Genomic DNA, 14,906 nt, shown 5'->3' with positions numbered 1-14,906 from the left:
TATAGAGAATTTATTTTTCTCTATAAATAAGTTAACATTATTTTAATGTACCATTAACTATAATATTAACATTGTTTTTCTTCCCAAACCATGTTTGGTTATCAAGTGGAAACTATAATGAAGATGTTCTTGAAGTTTGTAATCTTTTTTGTTGCTATTGTGTGTGCTCATATTGGCAATGTACAAGCAAGTTTATCACCTTGTTGTGGAAGAGGAACAATAGAATGTGTGCTAATGATATGTACTAACCCCCCTTGTTGCAAACCCCATCGTCCACCACCAAGTGAAACGAAACAATAAAAGTTTGAACCTAAGTGTTATTCTTATTCCAATTCATTTGTGTTCGAGAAAAGCACATCTCGTATGTAAAAATTACATTAATAAGATTGGTTCATAAAGCATGATTTTTATTTTTGTGCAAATTAAAAATTTTATTTTTTAGCATTCGTTTATTGTTTTTAATTTTATTTGATTTATTTGTATGTTCGATGGATATATCTTAGGTTTGATTTAATTCAAATTTGTATATTCTATTGGGTTTTAATATTTGATTTTAATAAGAATTTTTCAAAAAAAATAGTTTAGAATATTATAAAACACTTTTTCAATATGTCCTGTGTGAAAATGAAAAGTAAAAAATTCTGAAAATTTGAGAAAGTGCTTTTTCCAAAAGCGCTTTGAGAAGTCTGAAAGTAAAAATAAAACAAGAAAAGATATATATCCCCTCGCATAGCGCTTGTCACAAAAAACAAGAAATTGAAAACAAGTCTTTGAAATCATGAACTTTTTTCCCATAATTACTCATAAAATCGATCAAGATCGAAAACAGTTTCATCCCTCGACAAAACAATAAAATCAATTTAACTTTATTATCTTATCTTAATGATCATGTATATAAAAATTGAGTTATGTTGTTAAAAAATTTGAAAAATTGTACATCAATTTCTAATGTGTGTTTTCTTAAGAATGTATAAATGTGTTTTATTTCGTTTTTAATAGATCATAGTAATTTGATATAGCATACATTATCTATGGAGAGTTATAGTGTGTTACGAATAGAAATCTTAATTGAGATGCATGGAATTTTCATAGATTCGTTAACTTTATTTTGCTACCTTGTTTTGTGGTCCTTTTTTGTATTTATGTTCTCACGATATAAGTCTACTTCTAAGTCAAACTTAATGATTCGTGATAGTATATTACAAAATTATGACTTGTACTGTTATGTTACAATTAATACTTTGTAATGAATATCATGATTGCATAGACTATTAAATTGGAGTATTCTAGATAAATCAAATTCGATGTTCATCACTTTTTTAATATCACAGTTATGTTTTTTTACAAGTTCAAATTTTACTAGTGATAATTCATTATTAGTTTAGGTATGACTATGTATTTTGTTGCACATAATTTTTTTAATAAGACTTGTATATCCTAAATGCTTTGAATAGAAATATATACATGATGATAGCATTTGGGTATATGTTTTTAACTTTTTAGTTTGGTATTTTAAAAGCTCTTTATAGTTTAGATTAATATTTTTAGTTTGTTTCTAAACTTTGCATCTAATTTGAATTATAATTTTATTATTTGCATTTTAATTTTTGTATTTTGACTATTTCTTGCTCTGTAGGTCATAACTTGAGTTCTGCATATTGGATTGGTCTACTTTGTTTAATGATGCTTTTGAGACTTACAAAACTTGTGAATAGTGCCAAATAGCAGGAACAACAATCACTCGTAGGAGTGAGATGCCTCAACAATCTATGTTTTTCGGTGAAGTATCTGATGTGTGGGGCATTGACTTTACGAGCCATTTTCCTATATCTTTTGGTTATGTTTGTATTTTACTAGTTGTTGATTATATTTTGAAGTGGGTTGAAGCAATACCCACTAGGACTAATGATTCTAAAGTTGTTGCAGGTTTAATCAGATCAAATATTTTTTGCAGGTTTGGAATACCATGAGCCATCATAAGCAATCAAGGCACTCAGTTTTGCAATCGCACCATAGACGCTTTGCTTTGGAAGTATGGAGTTGTGCACAGAGTTTCTACACCTTATCATCCCCAAACTAAAGGGCAAGCTGAAGTCTCAAATAGGGAAATTAAATAGATCTTAGAAAAGATGGTGCAGCCAAACAGGAAAGACTGGAGCCACCGACTTGAAGAAGCTCTTTGGGCTCATAGAACAACCTACAAAACACCAATAGGAATGTCCCCTTATTGACTTGTGTTTGGTAAGGCATGCCACCTCCCAGTAGAAATAGAGCATCGTGCTTATTGGCAGGGGTGGAGCTTCATTGGGACAAGGAGGGGCCGCGACCACCCCAAAAAAAATAAAATTTATAGGTACAATGACTAAAATGCCCATATTAAAACTAAAAAATTACAACAATACCTAAACCTAATTCAATTTTCTCTTTCTTCCTCTCTCTTCCATCCAGCCTTTCTCTCTCCCTTTCTCCCTCTTGCTTACAAGTTACAACCTTCCTTTCTCCCTCCTCCATAATCAGATTCATGAATCAATCATGACATACGTGCGGCCGCCTCTCCAGATCGCTCCTCTGCCAAATCACGAATCGCCCGTCTGCTCGCTGCGGCTCTGCGACCGCTCTGCTTGATTGCCTCCATTTGTGGCCGTTCGTTGCTGCCTCTCTACTCACCGCAACCTCATCAGTCATCTATCTCTAGATCGTGTTGCTGCTTTGTTCAAAATGTTCGAATTTCTATTTTGGTATTTCTGATTTTTGTTAGCTAGTGTTGATTGTTGTTAGGTTTGATTTTTGTTAGCATGAAATTTAAAGCTTATATTGTTATTGTTGAGTTTGGAGCTTTGATTTGGAGATTGGAATTTTGATTTGGAGTTTTAATTAGACGTTAGTGCTGATTTTTGTTTAGAGTTTTTGTGTTGCACATAAGGTGTTTGACTTTATGTCAATATCAAGTGTTTGAGTTTTTTTTGTCGCACATAAGGTGTTTGATTTTATGTCCATATAAAGTGTTTGAGTATTTTTGTTGCATACAAGGTGTTTGAGTTTTGTTGCAATTTTGTTTGAGGTTTTTTGGTCCATATAAAGTGTTTTAGTTTTTTTGTTGAATATAAGATATTTTATGTTTATTAAATTGATTGATTTAGATAAGTTTGTGAGAATGAAGAAGAGTAAAAGAATTGATTCTTTTTTCAAGATGAAAATTTGTGAGAGTGAAAGAGATGAAGAAATTATAACTTCTACATCCGAAACTATCTCTGAGAATCCAAGAATTGAAGAAAATGAGAATCATTTTTCCAAGGTTCATAGAGTTTTCGAAGATGACTTTGAGAAATGTTTAGAACGTGACCCCGGAAAGTGCCCTCAAATTTGCCAATATCCACCAAATAAATTGGATTCAATACGAAGAGCTTATCTAAAATTTGGTCCTTATCAAATAAATTTAGAAGAATGTCCTTTATCTGGCAACGAGGTTCATCCAAGACGGTTTCAATATGCTTGGTTTAACATATTTTCTTAATGGCTAGAGTATTCACCTTCTAAAGATGCTGCATATTGTTTACCATGCTATCTATTTAGCAAAAGACCAAGTGGACGTCCTGGATTAGATGTCTTCATTGGTACAGGTTTTAGAAATTGGAAGAAAATTAAAAATGGAAAATTTTGCGCCTTTCTCAAACACATAGGGATGAATCCATGCTCACCACACAACAATGCAATGAAAGCTTGTCTAGACTTGTTGAATCAGGATGGACATATTAGGAATACTTTTCAAGTGCAAAGCTCAGAACAAATTTTGAAGAATCGAATACGTCTCAAGACATCAATTGACACTATTCGTTAACACTTCAAGCTTGTGCTTTTAGGGGACATGATGAAACTAGCGAGTCAAGAAATCAAGACAATTTTCTTCAATTGATAAAACTCTTGGCAACTTACAATGATGAAGTTGCAAAAGTTGTGTTGGAAAATACTCCATATAATTCTAAATATACTTCACATCAAATTCAAAAAGAGCTTTTGCATATTCTTTCTTGTAGGGTGAGAAAACATATATGTGAAGAAATTGGTGATTCCAAATTTTGCATCGTTGTAGATGAAGCTCATGATGAATTAAAAAGGGAACAAATGCCTCTTGTGTTAAGATTTGTTGACAAAGTTGGTTTAATACAAGAGAGATTTTTTTTTTTGTGGCACATGTTAAAGACACAACTTTAACTCTGAAAGAAGAAGTATGTGATATAATTTCTCAACATAATCTTGATGTTTCTAACTTGTGTGGTCAAGGGTATGATGATGCTAGTAATACTAGAGGAGAATTGAACAGTTTACAAGCACTATTTATGAAAGATTGTCCTTATGCTTACTATGCCTATTGTTTTGCTCATCGATTGCAACTTGCTTTGGTTAGCGCATCAAGAAAAGTTGTTCCAATTCATAAATTTTTTTAGAAGCTCACTTTTGTTGTTAATGTTGTTTGTTCTTCTACTAAGCGTCATGATGAGTTACAAGCTGCTCAATTAGAGGACATTGCACATTTGCTAGAAATTGATGAAATTGTAACTGGTAAAGGTATAAATCAAATTGGTACTTTGAAACGAGCTGGGGATACTTGTTGGGGATCACATTTCTCTTCTATTTGTAGCATGATAAATATGTATGAGGCAACTTGTATTGTTTTAAAAAAAATTACAAATGAAAGAGCAAGTTTTTCTACATGTGGGGATGTTGATAGTTCTTATAATTATTTGAAGGCGTTTGATTTTATATTTATCTTGCATTTGATGAAAGAAATGATGGGGATAACTAAAATACTTTGCCAAGTCTTACAACAACAATCTCAGGATATAGTTAATGCCATGTGTTTGGTTGGAACAACAAAGTATCTTATTCAAGCATTGAGAGAAGATGGTTGGGATAAATTATTTACTGAAGTGAAGACTTTTTGTGAAAAACATGATATTGAAATTCCTAATCTCAACGATGTTCATTCAACAACAAGATTTGGACGCTCTCGCCTTCAACAAGGTCGGGTTACAATAGAGCATTATGTTAGAGTTGAAATATTTTTTACTTCCATTGATCAACAATTAAAAGAGTTGAACAACAGATTTAGTGAGCAAGCAATGAATTTGTTAACTCTAATTGAAAAAATGTGCACTCTAGTTGAAAAATATTACCTTGTGGACATGTATGGTTGCAACTGAAAAGACGCAAAATTTCTATTTGATTGATAGACTACTTCGTCTTATCATGACTTTCCGGTTTCTACTGCCACAACAAAAATATCTTTTTCAGCAATGAACATTATTAAATCAAGGTTAAGAAATAAGATGGAAGCCGATTTTTTGGAAGATAGCATGGCAGTTTATATTGAAAGGGAAATTGCTGAAAGTATCAGTTCTGAGTCTATTATTGATGATTTCAAGTTAATTAAAGAGCGTAGAGCATTACTTTAAGGTATTTTTAAGTCATGTAGTTAAATTATTTGATACTTGACTTTGTGCTTATTACAACTTAAATTTTTGCTATATAATATTATTTATATATTTAATTTATATATTATATTTTTATGTAGGCCAGTCTAAGGTTTTCGGTCAAGCTCGCCACTGCTTATTGGGCAGTCAAGAGTTGTAACCTTGAGATGGAGAAAGTAGGTTTGGAGAGAAAGCTTGAATTACAACAACTTGAAGAGCTTAGACTTGAAGCTACCGAGAACTCTCGCAAATATAAGGAGAAAAATAAGTACTTTCATGATAAGATGATTTTTAGGAAGAAATTTTCCATTGGCCAAATTTTTTTATTGTTCAACTCCCGTTTGAAAATTATGGCTAGGAAACTTCGATTGAAGTGGATTGACCATTTTGTTGTTACTAACATTTTTCCTCATAGTGCAGTGGAAATAAAAAGTGAAAACACCGAGAAAATGTTCAAAGTAAATAGACAACGCCTTAAGCTATTCCATAAGAGCTCTGTGCTTGAAGATGCTACCATAAAAGAACTCTCCTTGGAAAAGCCCACCTACACTGAAGTTTAAACAAGGTGCTCCCTTTCCTTACTCTTATTTTATACTTGTTACTTTCATTGAGGAAAATGTGTAATTTAAGTGTGGGGTTATTATTTAGGATTTTATTCGTTATATTTCAAAAAAAACAAAAACAAAAAAAAAATTAAAAAAAAATTAAAAAAAAATTAAAAAATTAAAAATAGACATTGCATGTTTTTCCATCAAATTTTATGATTGTAAATGTTGAGGGTTTGTTTGGACTGGCATGATTGGATAATATTTTTCATTCTCGGTAAAATAAATTGGATTAAAATGCTAAATTGTGTATCATTTGTGATAAGTCATTAACTTTTGTGAGATTTTTTAGCCTTATTATGAATGAAATACATTTTTCCATCTTTTTTTTCTTGCGTGTTATCTCACTCATGATTGCTAGTTATGCCAGAACTTGACTTAACTCTTGTCCCCATGCATATATTGAAATGATCTAGGCATTTGTTTCTGATTAAGCTACTAGCCAAATAAGCCTACCCTACAATTATCCATTTGCTTAAGCCCATTTGAGCCTAATTACCCCATTTTTTTGTTATATAGCTCATTGCAAGTCTAAAAGTGAAAGACAATGAATTGACTCAATCTTGGGGGATAAAGGAGTAATTACTTACATAAGTGTAGGGGTGCTCAACTTGTTTGTTTAAATTTGAGGGTTATGAAGATATATATATATATATATGAGGAAAAATGGTTGTGTTGTGAGTAAAGAGAGTGTGAAAATAAAAGTCAATGATGTTTTGTTGAGTTACTTCTTAATGCTGTTTTTCTCTCTTAATCATTATTCATTTTTTCTTTTTGATTTTCAGCTCTAGTCTTCTTAGGATTATCTCACCTTTACCTTGGCCATATTACAACCTAAATAAAAACCTTTAGATCATTATCTGATGTGTTTCAAATATAGATTATAGAGACTTGTCAAGCCTATGGTAGCGTTAGCTTTCATGATGTGTTTAGAGTGTAGACAATAGCCCAAACACTTTGAGTGTAAACACTTTGAGAGAATTTTATATCCTAGGAGGACTCTATCACTTATGATGCATTCTTTAATTAACTTGTCATCTTGTTTTCCTTCGTTGTGATAACAAAACTATTCATGATTGCCTTAAGCTAGAAATATTTTTTCTCTCACCACTTTGCATTCATAAGAATTTTTGAAATCACATGCATTGTTTTATTCGGAGTGCAAAAGTTTAAGTGTGAGGGAATTTGATCATAGCATTTGGGCACATGTTTTTAGCTTTTTAGTCTGGTGTTTTAAAAGCTTTTTATAGCTTAGATTAATATTTTTATCTTGTTTCTAAACTTTAGGTTGAATTTGAATTATAATTTTATTATTTGCCTTTTAATTTTATTATTTGTACTTTGACTCTTTCTTGCTCTGTAGGTTATAACTTGAGCTCTAGATATTGGATTGGCGCATATGAGCAGACGTTGGAAAGATAAAAATCAGAGCTACAGCCTTTGTGTTGGAAAAAAGACCAATTCCTAACTTTACTGGGCCTAAATTGTAGATTTCGTAATCTAGACTTTTGTAATAATTTTAATTAGCGGGTCCCTTGTTTTTAAACCCTAAAGTCCAATATCAAGTACTATATATTGGCAGTTTTGTTTCTTTTCTATGAACGAAAAAATTAGGATTCAAATTGCTACAAGAAATAAAAAGTTTTTATTTTAAATTCATGGAAGGCTAATTTTATTAGATTAATCCACGAGTTCAGAGTTTCATCAACACCTTGAGATTCAGGTTACACTGTCAATTTTGATTCATGGTTCTATTCTTGTTTATTTGATTATATTGATATTTTGATTGCTTAAATTGAATTTCAATAGGATTGATTAAATTTATTTGACATAATTTGGTTTCGGTTTCTAATTTAATTGAATTTTAATTTTGTGACGCTTGATTGTTAATTGTAATATTTTGATGATTTTGATATTTAATCCAATCAAAGAAACCAAATTCACATAGGATTTATTATGCTTGTTTGATCAATTCTATAGTTAAATAAGAATAGAATCACAAATTAGAAATTAAACTCATTGATAGAATCTGTGATAGGTCTGAAACTCGAATAAGTGGATAAATCGTTTTGCTCATCTATTAAATAAAAATCTAAAAAATACCTTTTTAATTTTAATTTTCAATTCGGTTATTATTATTATATCAAAAGTCCTTGCGAAACGATTCGAGTTATTGCTTCTATTTATATTTTATCAATTGTATTTGATCCGTGTGCGACAAAAGATCAATACATAACAAAAAATCAATAAATATTTTGTTGTGCATAATATGAATTATCCGTATATATCTATACAATTGAGTAAGAAAAGATACATAAATATATTGAAATATATAAAATCAAAGAAAAATAAATTTGAACTTTAGATTAATTGATTTGGTAGAAAATAACATTACGATGATGACGTAATTTAAAAGATGAACATGGAAATTATAATCATTTTAAAATAAAATATTAAAATTATTATTATTGTTATTATTAATATTATGTTCCAAATAGTATAGCGGAAAAATATATATATATACTGAGTATGGAGAAAAGTAGAATTTCATGTTGCAACTCAAGTCCATAATATCAATTATCTAATCAAATTATTTTCACCTTTCATTGAGAATAATTTTGATTTGAACTTTAAATTGGTCCATTTAGGTTATACAAGTTATATTATTTTTATACTCATCAGTTCAGTTACGTATATTTTTTATGAACGAAAGTAGTAATATTTTTGTCATTTTTATAAATTTTAAAATAATTTTCGTATAATTAGTTTTTTTCTGAATGATACATCACACGTTAAATATTTTTTTTTTTTAACTTCTTAAGTAATTTAATTTATGTCAGTACAATTGATTATAATTACTAAATATTTAGTAGATATATTTACTTATTTACTCAAGATCGATACGGGTTTCATACCAATTAAATTCTTAAAGTTTTTACATAATAATATGTTTTATATTTATGCAGTGAGGATATTCTAGATGATACTCTAAAAAAAAACCATCTATTATATATCCAGTTATGAATTATTTTTATACCAACATGTTTAATGTTTACTTTTCAGAATTAAAACACATTTAAAATATTTTATTTAATTTTACCATAATTTGCATGTAGGATTATGTTTGGGACATCAATTTTGGTATAACTTGTATGTTATTATATAATAATGTGCTTAATAATGTGCTTTATATTTATGCAGGAAGGATATTCTGCATCATACTGTTAAAAAACGATTTATTATATATCCATTTATAAATTATTTTTATGCCAACGTGTTTAATTTTTACTTTTCAGAGTTAAAACAAATTGAAAATATTTTATTTAATTTTACTGTAATTTGCTTGTATGATTATGTTTGGGATATCAATTTTGGTGTAAGTTGTACGTTATTATAGTGTAATGTTAATATTTTTAGTAAAAAAATGTTAAGATTTGAAAAATCAGTAAACAAATAAAAAAAGTTTATGTAACACTAAATTTTATAAACTATCTTATTAGTTAAATACTATTTTAAATAATTAATTTGATATTAAAAATTATTTTAGAATATATGATGATCAATTTTTTGACTAATTTTGTTATATAGGTGTTTTCTATGATGTGCTAGTTTTATAAATATTAGATTAAATGAGCGATATAATTAATAAATATTATATTTTATTATTTGATATATTTTATAAAAAAAATAATAGTATTTTAGTGTAATATATATATATATATATATATATATATATATATATATATATATATATTTGAAGTTTTTATGCGATTTTACGTGTATATACACGTACCTAATTAATGTAATATTTTTCTATGCTTTTGACTGATATTAAGTATGCATGTATAGTTATATTTCAATTATATATAATTATTTTTTATTTTGTATTATTTTTTTTATAAATAATTATCTTGAGATAGAATTGATATTGTGATTGATTTCCTTTATTTTTATATAGTTGTTATGACATTGTGATTTGATATATATATTTATTAAGATTTAGTAATTAATATAAAGTGTTGATGTTATATTTATTTATTTTATAATTTCGATTATTCTCTAATGATTGTAATATTTTAATTTGAGTATTTGGAAAAAATAAGTATTACTATAGGTATTATTTTGAATATGAAGATTTTGATTATTAATGTATTTTCAAAGATTAATTACTTTAATCACTTCCTTTTATAAAATATTGCTTTTGAAGTATTAGTAATACCTTGCTCAGTAAATTATGTTTTTTTTAAAAAAAAGCGTGTTAAAAAAAATATTTTTGATAATTGATTGTTTTATTAAAAAAAATAAATGGAAGAAAGAAGTACAATTGATGTTGTTCATCGATGACTGTCTCCGAAAAGTTTCTCCGTTTTCGTCAAAATTTTAGAATATTGTTTTACTCATTTAGCTATTCAATTAAACATAATTTTTCAGATTTTTAACAACTCCAATTTCTCCCTAAAATACCCGACTTCTGTGTTTACATAATTCGTTATTTTGCATCGTTCTTCTTCAACGTAAGTCCGATTTGAGTGAAACCAACGCCAAAACGATCGTGTGAAAAGTAGCTATATTATCCACTGATTGGTTTTCTGATTTATGGGAATTTTCCTTAACCAAATTTCGAAATTTAATTTTTAGTGTATTTTCTCTTAATTTATTTTTGACGTTTACCCATAAACTGCCGAGTTAGATCGATTGAAGGACAAAAAGTGTGAGAGTATTGAAATAAGGTAAAGGGTGAGAGATCATTTGAATTCATGAGTATAAGATATTATGAGATGAACGGGAAAATCGTATAAGATATTATGAGATAAATGGATTAATGTGAAATATGTAAATTGTGAGATTAAAATGTGAAATAGAAATATTTATAAGTTGTTGATTGATTTAATTTTCGATACTTGTGTGGTAGTTGAAATTTGTCATTATTGTGATGTTGGATGTTGAATTAAGTTATGTGAATATGTTTGATTAGACGAATTTATGTGATGTGATAATAAAAGATGGATGCATGGTATGATATATGTTTACGTGATGATAATGATGATTTTTGATTGATGATAGTGATGTTATAAAATTGTGATGAGAATATTGAAGTACCTCATACTTGATGAGATAATGATGATTCCTAAAGATGATGCTCTTAATGGAATAGTCTAAGCTAACAAGGGGAGAAAATAAATATTGAGAATTTGTGAAGTGGAGATTATTTTATCATTATATAGGTAGGGCCTAACAAACCTAGTGATTTCGGGGAAGTACGACTGAATGAGCCTGATTGTGGCGGTCAGTTGTTGAGCCTTAGGGCAAGATTGTTAGACCTTGGAGGTATTCGAGTGGGGAATTCCTGGGTGACTTGGAGGTCGCTCTCCAAATGTCGGGAGCTATCATGCAACACACGTTTACCTTGACTATCGCGCATATTTGCCACAGGTTGAGTTGAGGGGATCTATGAGGACAAGACCAATTTGAATTGTCCGTCCACTGGGATGGTGGCATAGTATCAAGTGTAAGACCCATAATTTTAAAGTACCATTTATGTATTTTTGGTGTATTTTGGATTTTGGCTCGGAGGCTTTTAAGCCAAAGTTAATAATATTTTGGAGTTTTATAATCAAAAAGATATTTTGATGCCAATTAGAATTTCTCGTCGATAATTAAATTGAAATTAACTGCGATGAATCACTTACGGATAATTTAATACGTTTCGGGTGAAACGGTAATTTAACAAATATCTGGATATTTGGAGATATTTGTTAAGTTATATTTATTATCTAATATGTTTGTTTGGAGGGAAAAAGAAAGGAAAACTAGAAGGAAGGAAAAGGAAAAGAAAATAGTATAAAAGGAAGGAAGGAAAAAGGAAGAAAGGAAAAACAATGGAAAGAAAAAGAAAGGAAGGAAAATCGAAAAATTCCATCGTCTTCTTCCTCTGACCCGCGGCCAAATTCCCTCCTTCCTCCGGTTTTCATTTTCGTCGCTTTCTTTTCTTCAAAACTAGTAACCCAAGGTTGGGTGAGAGTTAGAACAAGAATTTCGCAACTCCACTCTTCCTCTTTGATCCGAAAACGAAGAAAAACGGTATTTGAGATTCAAACGCAAACCCCTCCGTTTCTTCTAGATCCAAGCTGCATTTCACGAAGAGTTAGAAGGGAAAGTCGCTCACTACCACGCCACGGTGCTAGGGGACCAATTTGGAGGCGACGTCGCGAGCAAAGATTTTACCGGCTTTACTCGCGGTACCGGAAAACCACGTTAAAGCTAACGTTAAGGTAAGGGCTCCTTCCAAACTTCTAGTTGCATTAGGGACTTATCTGTGGTTGTGTGGGAAGGAAATTGTTAGGATTTAGTGTATCGATTTGGGGAAAAACGAATCTAATGCGTTACGGGTAAAACCTTAGAGTTAGGTTTTGTTTATATTGATGAATGTTTCGTGGTAAGTGAATTTGAGGTCATTGTGTATGACTATGAGTACATGAAGTCTGATGCATTTGGGTGTCGCGTTGCGTTGAATTGTGTTCGTTGTATTTGGCGTGTCCATAATTGAAGTTTGTTAATTGGTGTGTTTGTTGTGAAATATGGTTTGAATGTGAGAGTATGTTTGAGTTTGTTTCTGTGGAATTTGAAAACCATTAGAATTAAACGAGTATTAAAAATGGGGAATCTTTTAATACCTCAGTTTACTTAATGTGCGTTTGAGGAAAATGTTTAAGTTAACTGGGCGTTGAGAATGGGGAATCTCTTAATGTCTCGGTTACTTAACTATCGTTTTTGAAAATCGTTTCAGTAAATGAGTATTAAGAATGGGGAATCTCTTAATGTCTTGTTTATTGAATGTTTTGTGTGAAAATCGTTTACGTCAAAAGTATATTAAGAATGGAGAATATCTTAATATGTCTGTTTGCTTAACGTTTTGTTTTGAAAATCATTAAGATAAATCGGTATTAAGAATGGGGAATCTCTTAATGACTTATTTATTTAATGTTGTTTTGAAAATCATTTAAGTTAACTGGGCGTTAAGAATGGGGAATCTCTTAATGTCTTGGTTACTTAATGTTTGTTGTGAAAGTCGTTTAAGTTAAATGGGTATTAAAAATGGGGAATCTTTTAATATCTGCATTTGCTTAACGTCTGTTGTGAATGAAGTCGGTATATGTTCATGCATTTTCATCCTTTTTGTAAATCGTGCAGACCCGTGATAGGTGGCACCTTGATAAATAGTACTTTGGCCTGTGATAGGCGGTACATTTATGATTTACGTTTTTGAAAACCGTGCAGACCCGTGATAGGTGGCACCTCGATAAACGGTACGGGCCCGTGATAGGCAGTACGTTTATGGTTTTCGCTTTTTTGTAAATTGTGCAGACCCGTGATAGGTGGCACCTTGATAAATAGTACTTTGGCCTGTGATAGGCGGTACATTTACAATTTACGTTATTTTAGTAAACCGTGCAGACCCGTGATAGGTGACACCTTGATAAATAGTACTTTGGCCTGTGATAGGCGGTACATTTACAATTTACGTTATTTTAGTAAGCCGTGCAGACCCGTGATAGGTGGCACCTCGATAAACGATACGGGCCCGTGATAGGCAGTACGTTTATGGTTTACGCTTTTTAGTAAATCGTGCAGACCCGTGATAGGTGGCACCTCGATAAACGATACGGGCCCGTGATAGGCAGTACGTTTATGGTTTACGCTTTTTAGTAAATCGTGCAGACCCGTGATAGGTGGCACCTCGATAAACGATACGGGCCCGTGATAGGCAGTACGTTTATGGTTTACGCTTTTTAGTAAATCGTGCAGACCCGTGATAGGTGGCACCTCGATAAACGGTACGGGCCCGTGATAGGCAGTACGTTTATGGTTTACGCTTTTTAGTAAATCGTGGGCCTTAAGTCAGGGACTCATCCATATTCGACCAAATCAATGTGGACATCGATTGGCTTAAAACCTGGGGCTCAGTACTCACTCAATCGATTTCCCAATCGATTGAATCAAGCCAGAGTTTAAAATTTCACTAAAAACCTTCAGGAAATCGATTTGGAAATCGATTGGCATTAAGCCAGGGGCTCAGTCATCCTGTCAATCGATTGCCTAATCGATTGAATTAAGCCCAAGATTCTGTTTTCATCAAAATCCTTCACCCCAATCGATTGCCTAATCGATTGGCTCAGTGAAATTCCTCAGTTTTAGTTGTATGATTGATTGCTCATGAATCTATCTATGTCTTGATTTGTTATGTTATAATTAGGGGATTGAGAACCTCATGTTGCTTTCATTTTTAATTGGCAAGTATTGTAAAACCTTTCGTAGTTGAAAGGTTATTTTGAGCATTTAAAATCTTAATTGCTATGTGTTAACTGTTATTTTTTTTGGTTGGTGACCCTTTACAATTATTGTGGAAATCTGGGCTTTGCCCTCAGATGAGAGTCAGGACGGTCCTACCGGTTCGTACCCTACGGACGGGAATGGAGATGGGAACGCTTGACTGCAGTTACGTTAGGAGGATCTCACGGGGCGCGTGGAGATCACTCAGGGTGTATAGCTTTTTGGTAGGATGATCAGATTAGGATGATGTATAGGGACTAGGTGTCCTTCTTTTTGGATTGGAGTATTTTTAGTTTGGAAAACTGTACTTATACTAATTTTGTCAGTTTGACATCTTATTTGAATGGGTTCCATGTACCATTTGTTGTTGTGTAAATGGTTTGGATTTATAATTGGAGAAACTTTTCCGCTGCTTGTAAATTATAATGACTCAATTATTTATCCAAAGGCATTTCATGATTTAATTCTCTGTTTTATTTTAATTCCTTTTGAAAAAAAA

The 14,906-nt window shown here is 31.1% G+C and overlaps 1 pseudogene; it reads left to right on the top strand.

The window, feature by feature from the left end:
* Window positions 1-3,154: 3,154 nt before the first annotated feature.
* On the top strand, window positions 3,155-5,422 carry LOC101492074 (uncharacterized; annotated as a pseudogene).
* The last annotated feature ends 9,484 nt before the right edge of the window (window positions 5,423-14,906 follow it).

The sequence above is a fragment of the Cicer arietinum genome, chromosome 5, assembly GCF_000331145.2.
Source record: "Cicer arietinum cultivar CDC Frontier isolate Library 1 chromosome 5, Cicar.CDCFrontier_v2.0, whole genome shotgun sequence".
Lineage (NCBI taxonomy): Eukaryota > Viridiplantae > Streptophyta > Magnoliopsida > Fabales > Fabaceae > Cicer > Cicer arietinum.
Note: the sequence above shows the minus strand (reverse complement) of the source record. Positions and strands in the feature narration are given on the sequence as shown.